The sequence below is a fragment of the Hordeum vulgare genome, chromosome 7H (assembly GCF_904849725.1).
Source record: "Hordeum vulgare subsp. vulgare chromosome 7H, MorexV3_pseudomolecules_assembly, whole genome shotgun sequence".
NCBI classification, from domain to species: Eukaryota; Viridiplantae; Streptophyta; class Magnoliopsida; order Poales; family Poaceae; genus Hordeum; species Hordeum vulgare.
The window spans coordinates 589,278,649-589,292,888 of record NC_058524.1 but is presented as its reverse complement, the minus strand read 5'-3'; positions in this window follow the sequence as shown (position 1 = coordinate 589,292,888).

Sequence of the window (14,240 nt, the reverse complement as noted above, 5' to 3'; positions counted from 1 at the left end):
GAGCTAGTGCAAGTGGGTCATGAACCACTAAAATGACTAGAGAGATGTACTTTTTGAGTGGGAGTTTAGCAAGTAATTTGATTAAGTTAAACTCTAATTATCTTGAACATAGTCTAAGTCCACTTTGAATATATTTGTGTTGTAGATCATGGCTCACGCGACAGTCACCCTGAATTTTAATACGTTCCTAGAGAAAGCTAAGTTGAAAGATGATGGAAGCAACTTTGTAGACTGGGCTCGTAATCTTAAGTTGATCCTACAAGCTGGGAAGAAGGATTATGTCCTGAATGCTGCGCTAGGAGATGAACCACCCGCTACGGCTGATCAGGATGCTAAGAACGCTTGGTTAACACGTAAGGAGGACTACTCAGTAGTTCAATGTGCAGTCTTGTATGGCTTAGAACCGGGACTTCAACGTCGCTTTGAGCGTCATGGAGCATATGAGATGTTCCAGGAGTTCAAGTTTATCTTTCAGAAGAACGCCCGCATCGAGAGGTATGAGACCTCCGATAAATTCTATGCTTGCAAGATGGAGGAGAATTCGTCTGTCAGTGAACATGTGCTCAAAATGTCTGGGTACTCAAACCGTCTAGCTGAGCTGGGGATTGAACTCCCGCAAGAGGCTATCACTGATATAATTCTTCAATCACTGCCGCCAACCTATAAGGGCTTTGTGTTGAACTACAACATGCAAGGGATGAACAAGTCACCCGACGAGTTGTTTGCGATGCTGAAAGTCGCAGAGTCTGAACTCCGTAAAGAGCATCAAGTGTTGATGGTGAATAAGACCACTAGTTTCAAGAGAAACGGCAAAGGCAAGAAGGGCAATTCAAAGAAGAGCAGCAAGCCTGTTTCCAATCCGACGAAGAAACCCAAAGCTGGACCTAAGCCTGAAACAAAGTGCTACTATTGCAAGGGTATGGGTCACTGGAAGCGCAACTGCCCCAAGTATCTGGCAGATAAGAAGGCGGCCAAAGAAAAATCAGGTATATTTGATATACATGTTATTGATGTGTACTTAACCGGCTCTCGTAGTAGTGCCTGGGTATTCGATACCGGTTCTGTTGCTCATATTTGCAACTCGAAACAGGAACTGCGGAATAGGCGAAGGATGGCGAAAGATGAAGTGACGATGCGCGTAGGAAATGATTCCAAGTTTGATGCAATCGCCGTCGGCACAGTTTCACTTCAGTTACCATCGGGATTAGTTATGAACTTGAATATTTTTTATTTAGTGCCTGCGTTGAGCATGAACATTATATCTGGATCTTGTTTGTTGCGAGACGGTTACTCTTTTAAGTCAGAGAATAATGGTTGTTCTATTTCTATGAGTAACATCTTTTATGGTCATGCACCCAATGTGAGAGGATTGTTCATATTGAATCTTGATAGTGATACACATATACATAACATTGAGACCAAAAGAGTTAGAGTTAACAATGATAGCGCCATGTTTTTGTGGCACTGCCGCTTAGGTCATATTGGTGTAAAGCGCATGAAGAAACTCCATACCGATGGACTTTTGGAGTCACTTGACTTTGATTCACTTGACACGTGCGGACCATGCCTCATGGGCAAGATGACTAAAACTCCGTTCTCCGGAACAATGGAGCGTGCCAGTGACTTATTGGAAATCATACATACCGATGTGTGCGGTCCGATGAGCGTGGAGGCACGCGGCGAATATCGTTATTTTCTCACCTTCACAGACGATTTGAGTAGATATGGTTATGTCTACTTAATGAAGCACAAGTCTGAAATATTTGAAAAGTTCAAGCAGTTTCAGAGTGAAGTTGAAAATCATCGTAACAAGAAGATCAAGTTCCTACGGTCTGATCGTGGGGGTGAATATCTGAGTTTCGAGTTTGGTGCTCACTTAAGACAATGTGGAATTGTTTCACAGTTGACACCGCCTGGAACACCACAGCGTAATGGTGTGTCCGAACGTCGTAATCGTACTTTATTAGAGATGGTGCGATCTATGATGTCTCTTACCGATTTGTCGTTATCGTTTTGGGGTTATGCATTAGACACAGCTGCATTCACTTTAAATAGGGCACCATCAAAATCCATTGAGACGACACCATACGAACTGTGGTATGGCAAAAGGCCAAAGTTGTCGTTTCTTAAAGTTTGGGGATGTGATGCTTATGTCAAAAAGCTTCAGCCTGAAAAGCTGGAACCCAAAGCGGAAAGGTGCGTCTTCATAGGTTACCCAAAAGAGACAGTTGGGTACACCTTCTATATCAAATCCGAGGGCAAAGTGTTTGTTGCTAAAAACGGAGCTTTTCTCGAGAAGGAGTTTCTCTCGAGAGAATTGAGTGGGAGGAAGATAGAACTTGATGAGGTTGTCGAACCTCTCATCCCTCTGGATGGTGGCGCAGGGCAAGGGGAAACCCCTGTCGTTGCGACGCCGGTTGAGGAGGAAGTTAATGATTATGATCATGAAACTCCGGTTCAAGTTCCTATGGAACCATGCAGGTCGACGAGACCACGTGCTGCTCCAGAGTGGTACGGTAATCCCGTTTTGTCAATCATGTTGTTAGACAACAATGAACCTGCAAATTATGAAGAAGCAATGGTGGGCCCAGATTCCAACAAATGGCTGGAGGCCATGAAGTCCGAGATAGGATCCATGTATGAAAACAAAGTGTGGACTTTGGAAGTACTACCTGAAGGCCGCAAGGCTATTCAGAACAAGTGGATCTTTAAGAAGAAGACGGACGCTGACGGCAATGTGACCGTTTATAAAGCTCGACTTGTGGCAAAAGGTTTTTCACAAGTTCAAGGAGTTGACTACGATGAGACATTCTCACCCGTAGCGATGCTTAAGTCCGTCAGAATCATGTTAGCAATAGCTGCATTTTTCGATTATGAAATCTGGCAGATGGATGTCAAAACGGCGTCCCGTAACGGTTTCCTTAAGGAAGAGTTGTATATGATGCAACCCGAAGGTTTTGTCGATCCTAAGAATGCTAACAAGGTGTGCAAGCTCCAACGATCCATTTATGGACTGGTGCAAGCATCTCGAAGTTGGAACAAACGCTTTGATGAGGTGATCAAAGCATTTGGGTTTATACAAGTGGTTGGAGAATCTTGTATTTACAAGAAAGTGAGTGGGAGATCTGTGGCGTTTCTAATATTATATGTGGATGACATATTGCTGATTGGAAACAACGTAGAGTTTTTGGAGAGCATAAAGGATTACTTGAATAAAAGTTTCTCTATGAAGGACCTAGGAGAAGCTGCTTACATTCTAGGCATTAAGATCTATAGGGATAGATCAAAACGCCTGATAGGACTTTCACAAAGCACATACCTTGATAAAGTTTTGAAGAGGTTCAAAATGGAACAGTCCAAGAAAGGGTTCTTGCCGGTTTTACAAGGTACGAGATTGAGTAAGACTCAGTGCCCAGCAACTGATAAGGATAGAGAGTATATGAGCACCGTCCCCTATGCTTCAGCCATAGGTTCTATCATGTATGCAATGCTGTGCACTAGATCGGACGTTAGCCTGGCCATAAGTATGGCAGACAGGTTCCAGAGCAATCCAGGAGTGGATCACTGGACGGCGGTCAAGAATATCCTGAAGTACCTGAAAAGGACTAAGGAGATGTTTCTCGTGTATGGAGGTGACGAAGAGCTCGCCGTAAAGGGTTACGTCGATGCAAGCTTTGACATAGATCCGGACGACTCTAAGTCGTAGACCGGATACGTATTTATTCTTAATGGGGATGCGGTAAGCTGGTGCAGTTCCAAAGAAAGCATCGTAGCTGATTCTACATGTGAAGCGGAGTACATGGCTGCCTCGGAGGCGGCTAAGGAGGGTGTCTGGATGAAGCAGTTCATGACGGATCTTGGAGTGGTGCCAAGCGCACTGAATCCAATAACCTTGTTCTGTGACAACACGGCTGCCATTGCCTTAGCAAAGGAACCACGGTTTCACAAGAAGACCAGACACATCAAACGACGCTTCAACCTCATCCGCGACTACGTCGAAGGGGAGGATGTAAATATATGCAAAGTGCACACGGATCTGAATGTAGCAGACCCGCTGACTAAACCTCTTCCACGGGCAAAGCATGATCAACACCAGAACTGTATGGGTGTTAGATTTATTACAATGTAATTCGCATGATGATGTGAGGGCTAGATTATTGACTCTAGTGCAAGTGGGAGATTGTTGTAATTATGCCCTAGAGGCAATAATAAATATAGTTATTATTATAATTCCTGTATCAAGATAATCGTTTATTATCCATGCTATAATTGTATTGAATGAAGACTTATATACATGTGTGGATACATAGACAAAACACTGTCCCTAGCAAGCCTCTAGTTGGCTAGCCAGTTGATCAAAGATAGTCAGGGTCTTCTGATTATATACAAGGTGTTGTTGCTTGATAACTGGATCACGTCATTAGGAGAATCACGTGATGGACTAGACCCAAACTAATAGACGTAGCATGTTGATCGTGTCATTTTGTTGCTACTGTTTTCTGCGTGTCAAGTACTTGTTCCTATGACCACGAGACCATATAACTCACTGACACCGGAGGAATGCTTTTTGTGTATCAAACGTCGCAACGTAACTGTGTGACTATAAAGATGCTCTACAGGTATCTCCGAAGGTGTTCGTTAAGTTAGTATGGATCGAGACTGGGATTTGTCACTCTGTGTGACGGAGAGGTATCTCGGGGCCCACTCGGTAATACAACATCACACACAAGCCTTGCAAGCAATGTGACTTAGCGTAAGTTGCGGGATCTTGTATTACGGAACGAGTAAAGAGACTTGCCGGTAAACGAGATTGAAATAGGTATGCGGATACTGACGATCGAATCTCGGGCAAGTAACATACCGAAGGACAAAGGGAATGACATACGGGATTATATGAATCCTTGGCACTGAGGTTCAAACGATAAGATCTTCATAGAATATGTGGGATCCAATATGGGCATCCAGGTCCCACTATTGGGTATTGACCGAGGAGTCACTCGGGTCATGTCTACATAGTTCTCGAACCCGCAGGGTCTGCACACTTAAGGTTCGACGTTGTTTTATGCGTATTTGAGTTATATGGTTGGTTACCAAATGTTGTTCGGAGTCCCGAATGAGATCACGGACGTCACGAGAGTTTCCGGAATGGTCCAGAAACGAAGATTGATATATAGGATGACCTCATTTGATTACCGGAAGGTTTTCGGAGTTACCGGGAATGTACCGGGAATGACGAATGGGTTCCGGGTGTTCACCGGGGGGGGGGGGGGCAACCCACCCCGGGGAAGCCCATAGGCCTTGGGGGTGGCGCACCAGCCCTTCGTGGGCTGGTGGGACAGCCCAAGAGGGCCCTATGCGCCAAGGATAGAAAATCAAAGAGAAAGAAAAAAAAGGAGGTGGGAAAGGAGAGAAGGACTCCACTTTCCAATCCTAGTTGGACTAGGATTGGAGGAGGACTCCTCCTCCCTTGGTGGCGCAGCCCTTGGGGCTCCTTGAGCCTCAAGGCAAGCCTCCCCTCCCTCCTCCTATATATATGGAGCAATTAGGGCTGATTTGAGATAACTTTTCCAAGGCAGCCCGACCACATAACTCCACGGTTTTACCTCTAGACCGCGTTTCTGCGGAGCTCGGGCGCAGCCCTGCCGAGATTAGATCATCACCAACCTCCGGAGCGCCGTCATGCTGCCAGAGAACTCTTCTACCTCTCCGTCTCTCTTGCTGGATCAAGAAGGCCGAGATCATCGTCGAGCTGTACGTGTGCTGAACCCGGAGGTGCCGTCCGTTCGGCACTAGATCGTGGGACGGATCGCGGGACGGTTCGTGGGACGGTTCACGGGGCGGTTCGAGGGACTTGAGGACGTTCCACTACATCAACCGCGTTCACTACCTCTTCTGCTGTGCGATCTACAAGGGTACGTAGATCGGAAATCCCCTCTCGTAGATGGACATCACCATGATAGGTCTTCGTGCGCGTAGGAAATTTTTTGTTTCCCATGCGACGTTCCCCAACAATAGGTGCATTAATTAAATAGTAGTTTAATCATAATGATATCAAAATACTCATGTTATCACATGAGACAGCTGGCACCTGCAACTAGCAAAGCTAATCATAGAAGCTGAGCAAGCCTACTTAGCCAAACAACATTAGCTAGGGGGGTGGAAGGTGTTTGGGTTTCATGGCATTGACATGTGGTATTTTATCAAGTCATAGGAAGCGAGCATATATCAAAGGAAACGTGATTCTAAGCATAACAAAGCTAGATACGGTATCAAGGTCACGATCATCTTGCCTGTGATGTCTTCAGCTTGGAACTGCTCTTGATCGTCTTGCACGTACTCTCCAGAATCCACGTACTCGCTCTCCGATCCCGGTGCTACCCAAGATAAAAATAACAGCCAATGAACACCAACACAACATGATGCAACAAACAATATGATGCATGAGATGAGAAGGAAGCATGCATCACTATTCTAGTCACTTTCATATGCATGAGAAGAGAAGATAAACTTCTAGACAGAACTTCACACTAAGCTATCTTGACATGCATGGGAATGGCATAAACAAGTGCATCATGAGAAAACGATGCAAAAACACATAAAGAACATTGAGAACGGAGCTACGAATCAACCGGAAACTACGAAACAAGATATGGAGTCCTATGGTTCAAATCCACCACAAGCACACTCCAATGGCACTCTTCTAGTATTCCCAGGTTGCCACATGATTAAACAAACAAATATAAGTGGAGTGGTGCAAAGAAACTCACCACACCACCAACAATACTCACACAAGCTTCAAAACAACTAAAACATGCAATCTGTCCTAAACAGCATCATAGCAGTTTGTCCACAACATTCAAAGTACCTACAGCCACCCAAATGAGCCAAACAAGATATCCGGCAAAAGCCATTCAAAAGCTCTACAAGCCCGAGGAAGAAGCTACTGCAAAGGCATCACACATAAGAATATCTATGGACACAAACTTTGACAAAAATAACAGACTTCTAGGACTTGGTGAAAATCTCAGATTTTCACTAGCTACTTATGCTCAGAAGCATTTTGGCAGCCCCCAAAAAGATATCTACAGGAAGTGAAAGAGCATAAAATTTAACAGAGAGCTAGACAAACCCAAAAGCTGACAAACCTTAGTTTGTTGCATGGGCTGATCCCCAACACATGAGTGATGACCCACAAGTATAGGGGATCAATCGTAGTCCTTTCGATAAGTAAGAATGTCGAACCCAACGAGGAGCAGAAGGCTCTGATAAGAGGATTTCAGCAAGGTAATAACTGCAAGCACTGAAAGTAGCGGTAACAAGTGATGGTGTAGTGAGGTGAAACGTAGCAAGCAAAGAGTAACAAGTAGTAGCAACGGTGCAGCAAGTGGCCCAATCCCTTTTGTAGCAAGGGACAAGCCTGAACAAAGTCTTATAGGAGGAAAAACGCTCCTGAGGACACACGGGAATTTCTGTCATGCTAGTTTCATCATGTTCATATGATTCGCGTTCGTTACTTTGATAGTTTGATACGTGGGTGGACCGACGCTTGGGTACTGCCCTTACTTGGACATGCATCCCACTTATGATTAACCTCTCTCACAAGCATCCGCAACTACAAAAGAAGAGTTAAGACAAAGTCTAACCATAGCATTAAACTAGTGGATCCAAATCAGCCCCTCACGAAGCAACGCATAGACTGGGGTTTAAGCTTCTGTCACTCCAGCAACCCGTCATCTACTTACTACTTCCCAATGCCTTCCTCTAGGCCCAAATTGTTGGGTAACGCAGCATAAATTCAAAATTTTCCTACGCATATTCAGATCTTCCTATGGAGAGACCAGCAACGAGAGAGGGGTAAGAGCATCTTCATACCTTTGAAGATCGCTAAGCGGAAGCGTTGCTAGAACGCGGTTGATGGAGTCGTACTCGCAGCGATTCCGATCTAGTGCCGAACTACGGCACCTCCGCGTTCAACACACGTGCAGCCCGGTGACGTCTCCCGCACCTTGATCCAGCAAGGAGGAGGGAGAGGTTGGGGAAGAACTCCAGCAGCACGACGGCGTGGTGTCGATGGAGAGACGAGGTCTCCCGGCAGGGCTTCACCAAGCACCGGCACAGAGGAGGAGAAAGAACAGTAGGGCTGCGCCGAGGGAGAGGGAAAAGTCTGTCTCTCAATGGCCAAAAGTGCCCACTATATATAGGGGGAGGGGAGAGGGGGTGCCACCCCTAGGGTTCCCACCCTAGGGGGTACGGCAGCCCCCCATATGGGAGGTGCGGCGGCCAGAGGGGGGAGGAGGGGGTGGCGCACCAACTGGTGGGCCTTAGGCCCACCTGGCTTAGGGTTTGCCCCCCCTTTTCTCTCCCTTGCGCAATGGGCTGAGTGGGGAGGCGCACCAGCCCACCTAGGGGCTGGTTCCCACCCCCACTTGGCCCACCTTACCTCCCGGGGTCGTTGCCCCCCTTCGGTGGTCCCCTGGGGCCACCTCCGGTGGTCCCGGTGGTCCCGGTACATTACCGGTGACGCCCGAAACACTTCCGGTGTCCAAAACCATCCGTCCTATATATCAATATTTACCTCCGGATCATTCCGGAGCTCCTCGTGACGTCCGGGATCTCATCCGGGACTCCGAACAACTTTCGGTAACCTCGTATAATAATTCCCTATAACCCTAGTGTCATCGAACCTGAAGTGTGTAGACCCTACGGGTTCGGGAGACAGGCAGACATGACCGAGACACCTCTCTGGCCAATAACCATCAGCGGGGTCTGGATACCCATGGTGGCTCCCACTTGCTCCACGATGATCTTATCAGATGAACCACGATGTCAAGGATTCAATCAATCCCGTATACGATTCCCTTTGTCTGTCGGTATAGAACTTGCCCGAGATTCGATCGTCGGTATACCTATACCTTGTTCAATCTCGTTACCGGTAAGTCTCTTTACTCGTGCCGTAGCACATCATCGAGTGACTAACTCCTTAGTCACATTGAGCTCATGATGATGTTCTATCGAGTGGGCCCAGAGATACCTCTCCGTCACACGGAGTGACAAATCCCGATCTCGATTCGTACCAACCCAACAGACACTTTCGGAGGTACCCGTAGTGCACCTTTATAGTCACCCAGTTACGTTGTGACGTTTGATACACCAAAAGCACTCCTACGGTATCCGGGAGTTGCACAATCTCACGGTCGAAGGAAAAGATACTTGACATTAGAAAAGCATTAGCATACGAACAATACGATCTAGTGCTAGGCTTAGGATTGGGTCTTGTCCATCACATCATTCTCCCAATGATGTGATCCTGTTATCAATGACATCTAATGCCCATGATCAGGAAACCATGATCATCTATTGACTAACGAGCTAGCCAACTAGAGGCTTGCTAGGGACACATTGTGATCTATTTATTCACACATGTATTATTGTTTCCTGTTAATACAATTATAGCATGAACAATAGACGATTATCATGAACAAGGAAATATGATAATAACCATATTATTATTGCCTCTAGGGCATATTTCCAACAGTGTCCGACTTGCACTAGAGTCAATAATCTAGTTACACTGTGATGTATCGAACACCCATAGCATTATGGTGTTGATCATGTTTTGCTCGTGGAAGAGGTTTAGTCAACGGGTCTGCAATATTCAGATCCATGTGTACTTTACAAATATCTATCACTCCACTGTGGACATGGTCCTGGATGGAGTTGTAGCGGCGTTTGATGTGCTTCGTCTTCCGATGAAACCTGGGCTCCTTGGCTATGGCAATGGCTCCAGTGTTATCACAGAAGAGTGTCATAGGACCCGACGCGCTTGGAACCAATCCAAGGTCGGTGATGAGCTCCTTCATCCAAATTCCTTCATGAGCCGCTTCTGAAGCAGCTATGTACTCCGCTTCACATGTAGATACTGCCACGACTTCTTGCTTGCTGCTGCACCAGCTCACTGCCCCACCAATTAACACATATACGTATCCGGTCTGTGACTTAGAGTCATCCGGATCTGTGTCGAAGCTAGCATCGACGTAACCCTTTACGACGAGCTCTTCGTCACCTCCATAAACGAGAAACATTTCCGTAGTCCTTTTCAGGTACTTAAGGATATTCTTGACCGCTGTCCAGTGTTCCATACCTGGATCACTTTGGTACCTCCCTACCAAACTTATGGCAAGGTTTATATCAGGTCTGGTACACAGCATGGAATACATTAGAGAGCCCACGGCTGAAGCGTAGGGGACAGAACTCATCTTCTCTCTATCTGCTGCCGTGGTCGGCAACTGAGTCTTACTCAATCTTATACCTTGCAAAACTGGCAAGAACCCTTTCTTTGAGTTTTCCATATTGAACTTCTTCAATATCTTGTCAAGGTATGTACTTTGCGAAAGACCTATGAGGCGTCTCGATCTATCTCTATAGATATTGATGCCTAATATGTATGCAGCTTCTCCAAGGTCCTTCATTGAAAAACTCTTGTTCAAATAGGCCTCTATGCTCTCCAACATCTCTATATTATTCCCCATGAATAATATGTCATCCACATACAGTATGAGGAAAGCTACAGAGCTCCCACTCACTTTCTTGTACAGACAGGCTTCTCCGTAAACCTGTATGAACCCAAACGCTTTAATCACCTCATTAAAGCGAATGTTCCAACTCCGAGATGCTTGCACCAGCGCATAGATGGAGCGCTAGAGCTTGCATACTTTGTTAGCACCCTTAGGGTCGACAAAACCTTCTGGTTGCATCATATACAACTCTTCCTTAAGGTTCCCGTTAAGGAACGCTGTTTTGACGTCCATTTGCCAAATTTCATAATCATAAAAGGCGGCAATTGCTAACATGATTCGGACTGATTTCAGCTTCGCTACGGGAGAGAAAGTCTCTTCGTAGTCAACTCCTTGAATTTGTCGAAAACCGTTTGCGACAAGTCGAGCTTTGTAAACAGTTACATTACCATTTGCATCAGTCTTCTTCTTGAAGATCCATTTATTTTCTATGGCTCGCCGGTCATCGGGCAAGTCCACCAAAGTCCATACTTTGTTCTCATACATGGATCCTATCTCGGATTTCATAGCCTCAAGCCATTTGTTGGAATCCGGGCCCGCCATCGCTTCTTCATAGTTCGAAGGTTCACCGCTGTCTAACAACATGATTTCCATCACAGGGTTGCCGTACCACTCTGGTGCGGAGCGTGCCCTTGTGGACCTTCGCGGTTCAGTAGTAACTTGATCTGAAGCTTCATGATCATCATCATTAACTTCCTCTTCAGTCGGTGTAGGCGCCACAGGAACAACTTCCCGCGCTGCGCTACTATCCTGTTCGAGAGGGGGTGTAATTACCTCATCAAGTTCTACCTTCCTCCCACTTACTTCTTTCGAGAGAAGCTCTTTCTCCAGAAAGGATCCGTTCTTGGCAACAAAGGTTTTACCTTCGAATCTAAGATAGAAGGTATACCCAATAGTTTCCTTAGGGTATCCTATGAATACGCATTTCTCCGCTTTGGGTTCGAGCTTTTCTGGTTGAAGTTTCTTCACATAAGCATCGCAGCCCCAAACTTTAAGAAACGACAACTTAGGTTTGTTGCCAAACCATAGTTCATACGGTGTCGTCTCAACGGATTTAGACGGTGCCCTATTTAAAGTGAATGCTGCAGTTTCTAATGCGTATCCCCAAAATGATAGCGGTAAGTCTGTAAGAGACATCATAGATCGTACCATATCTAATAAAGTGTGATTACAACGTTCAGACACTCCGTTGCATTGCGGTGTGCCAGGAGGCGTCAATTGTGAAACGATTCCACACTTCCTTAGGTGTGTGCCAAACTCGTGACTCAAATATTCTCCTCCACGATCAGATCGTAGACATTTAATTTTTCTGTCACGTTGATTCTCAACCTCACTCTGAAATTCTTTGAACTTTTCAAACGTCTCAGATTTGTGCTTCATCAAGTAGATATACCCATACCTACTCAAATCATCGGTGAGAGTGAGAACATAACGATAACCACCGCGAGCTTCAATGTTCATTGGACCACACACATCAGTATGTATTATTTCCAATAAGTCGGTTGCTCTCTCCATTATTCCTGAGAATGGAGTCTTAGTCATCTTGCCCATGAGGCACGGTTCGCATGTGTCAAATGATTCAAAGTCAAGGGACTCTAATAGTCCATCAATATGGAGCTTCTTCATGCGCTTAACGCCGATATGACCAAGGCGGCAGTGCCACAAGTATGTGGGACTATCATTGTCAACTCTACATCTTTTGGTACTCACACTATGAATATGTGTAACATCACGATCGAGATTCATCAAGAATAAACCATTCACCAGCGGAGCATGACCATAAAACATATCACTCATATAAATAGAACAACCATTATTCTCTGACTTAAATGAGTAGCCATCTCGCATTAAGCAAGACCCTGATACAATGTTCATGCTTAAAGCTGGTACTAAATAACAATTGTTAAGGTTTAAAACTAATCCCGATGGTAGACGTAGAGGTAGCGTGCCGACGGCGATCACATCGACCTTTGAACCATTCCCGACGCGCATCGTCACCTCGTCCTTGGTCAGTCTCCGCTTATTCCGTAGTTCCTGCTTTGAGTTGCAAATGTGAGCAACAACACCGGTATCAAATACCCAGGAGCTACTACGAGCGCTGGTAAGGTACACATCAATAACATGTATATCACATATACCTTTAACGTTGCCGGCCTTCTTGTCCGCTAAGTATTTGGGGCAGTTCCGCTTCCAGTGACCTTTTCCTTTGCAATAGAAGCACTCAGTCTCAGGCTTGGGTCCATTCTTTTCTTCTTCCCAGCATCTGGCTTACCGGGCGCGGCAACAGCTTTGCCGTCTTTCTTGAAGTTCTTCTTACCCTTGCCTTTCTTGAAACTAGTGGTCTTGTTGACCATCAACACTTGATGCTCTTTCTTGATTTCTACTTCTGCAGACTTGAGCATCGAGTACAACTCGGGAATGGTCTTCTCCATCCCTTGCATGTTGTAGTTAAGCACAAAGCCTTTGTAGCTTGGTGGGAGAGACTGGAGGATTCTGTCAATTATAGCATCATCCGGAAGTTCGACTCCAAGTGAAGTCAGACGACCGTGTAACCCAGACATTTTGAGTATGTGCTCACTGACAGAACTGTTCTCCTCCATCTTACAACTAAAGAACTTGTCGGAGACATCATATCTCTCGACATGGGCATGATCTTGAAAAACTAGCTTCAGCTCCTGGAACATCTCATATGCCCCGTGTTGCTCAAAACGCCTTTGGAGCCCCGTTTCTAAACTGTATAACATGCCACACCTAACCAGAGAGTAGTCATCACTCCGCGTTTGCCAGATGTTCAGAATGTCCTGGGCTGCTGCGGGAACGGGAGGGTCACCTAGCGGCACATCAAGGACATAAGCCTTTTTAGTTGCTTCAAGGATGAGCTTGAAGTTGCGAACCCAGTCCGCATAGTTTCTACCATAATCTTTCAGCTTGTTTTTCTCTAGGAATGCGTTGAAATTGAGGTTGACGTTGGACATCTACAAAATTTATAAAGACAACTTTTAGACTAAGTTCATGACAATTAAGTTCATTTAATCAAATTAAGTATGAACTCCCACTTAAATCGACATCCCTCTAGTCATCTAAGTGATACATGATCCATGTTGACTAACCCGTGTCCGATCATCACGTGAGACGGAATAGTCACCATGGTGAGCAACTCCATGCTGATCGTATTCAACCATATGACTCATGTTCGACCTTTCGGTCTCTTGTATTCGAGGTCATGTCTGTACATGCTAAGCTCGTCGAGTCAACCTAGGTGTTTCGCGTGTGTAAATCTGGCTTACACCGGTTGTATGCGAACGTTAGAATCTATCACACCCGATCATCACGTGGTGCTTAGAGGAAACGAACCTTCGCAACGGTGCACACTTAGGGGAATACGTGCTCGAAATTTTAAGAGGGGTCATCTTATTATGCTACCGTCGTTCTAAGCAATAAGATGTAAAACATGATAAACATCACAATGCAATCATATAGTGACATGATATGGCCATTATCATCTTTGTTCTTTCGATCTCCATCTTCAGGCATTGCATGATCATCATCGTCACCGGTGTGACACCATGATCTCCATCATCGTGTCTCCGTGAAGTCGTCACGCCAACTACTAATATCACTACTACTATAGCTAACCGTTAGCAATGAAGTAAAAGTAGTAAGCAC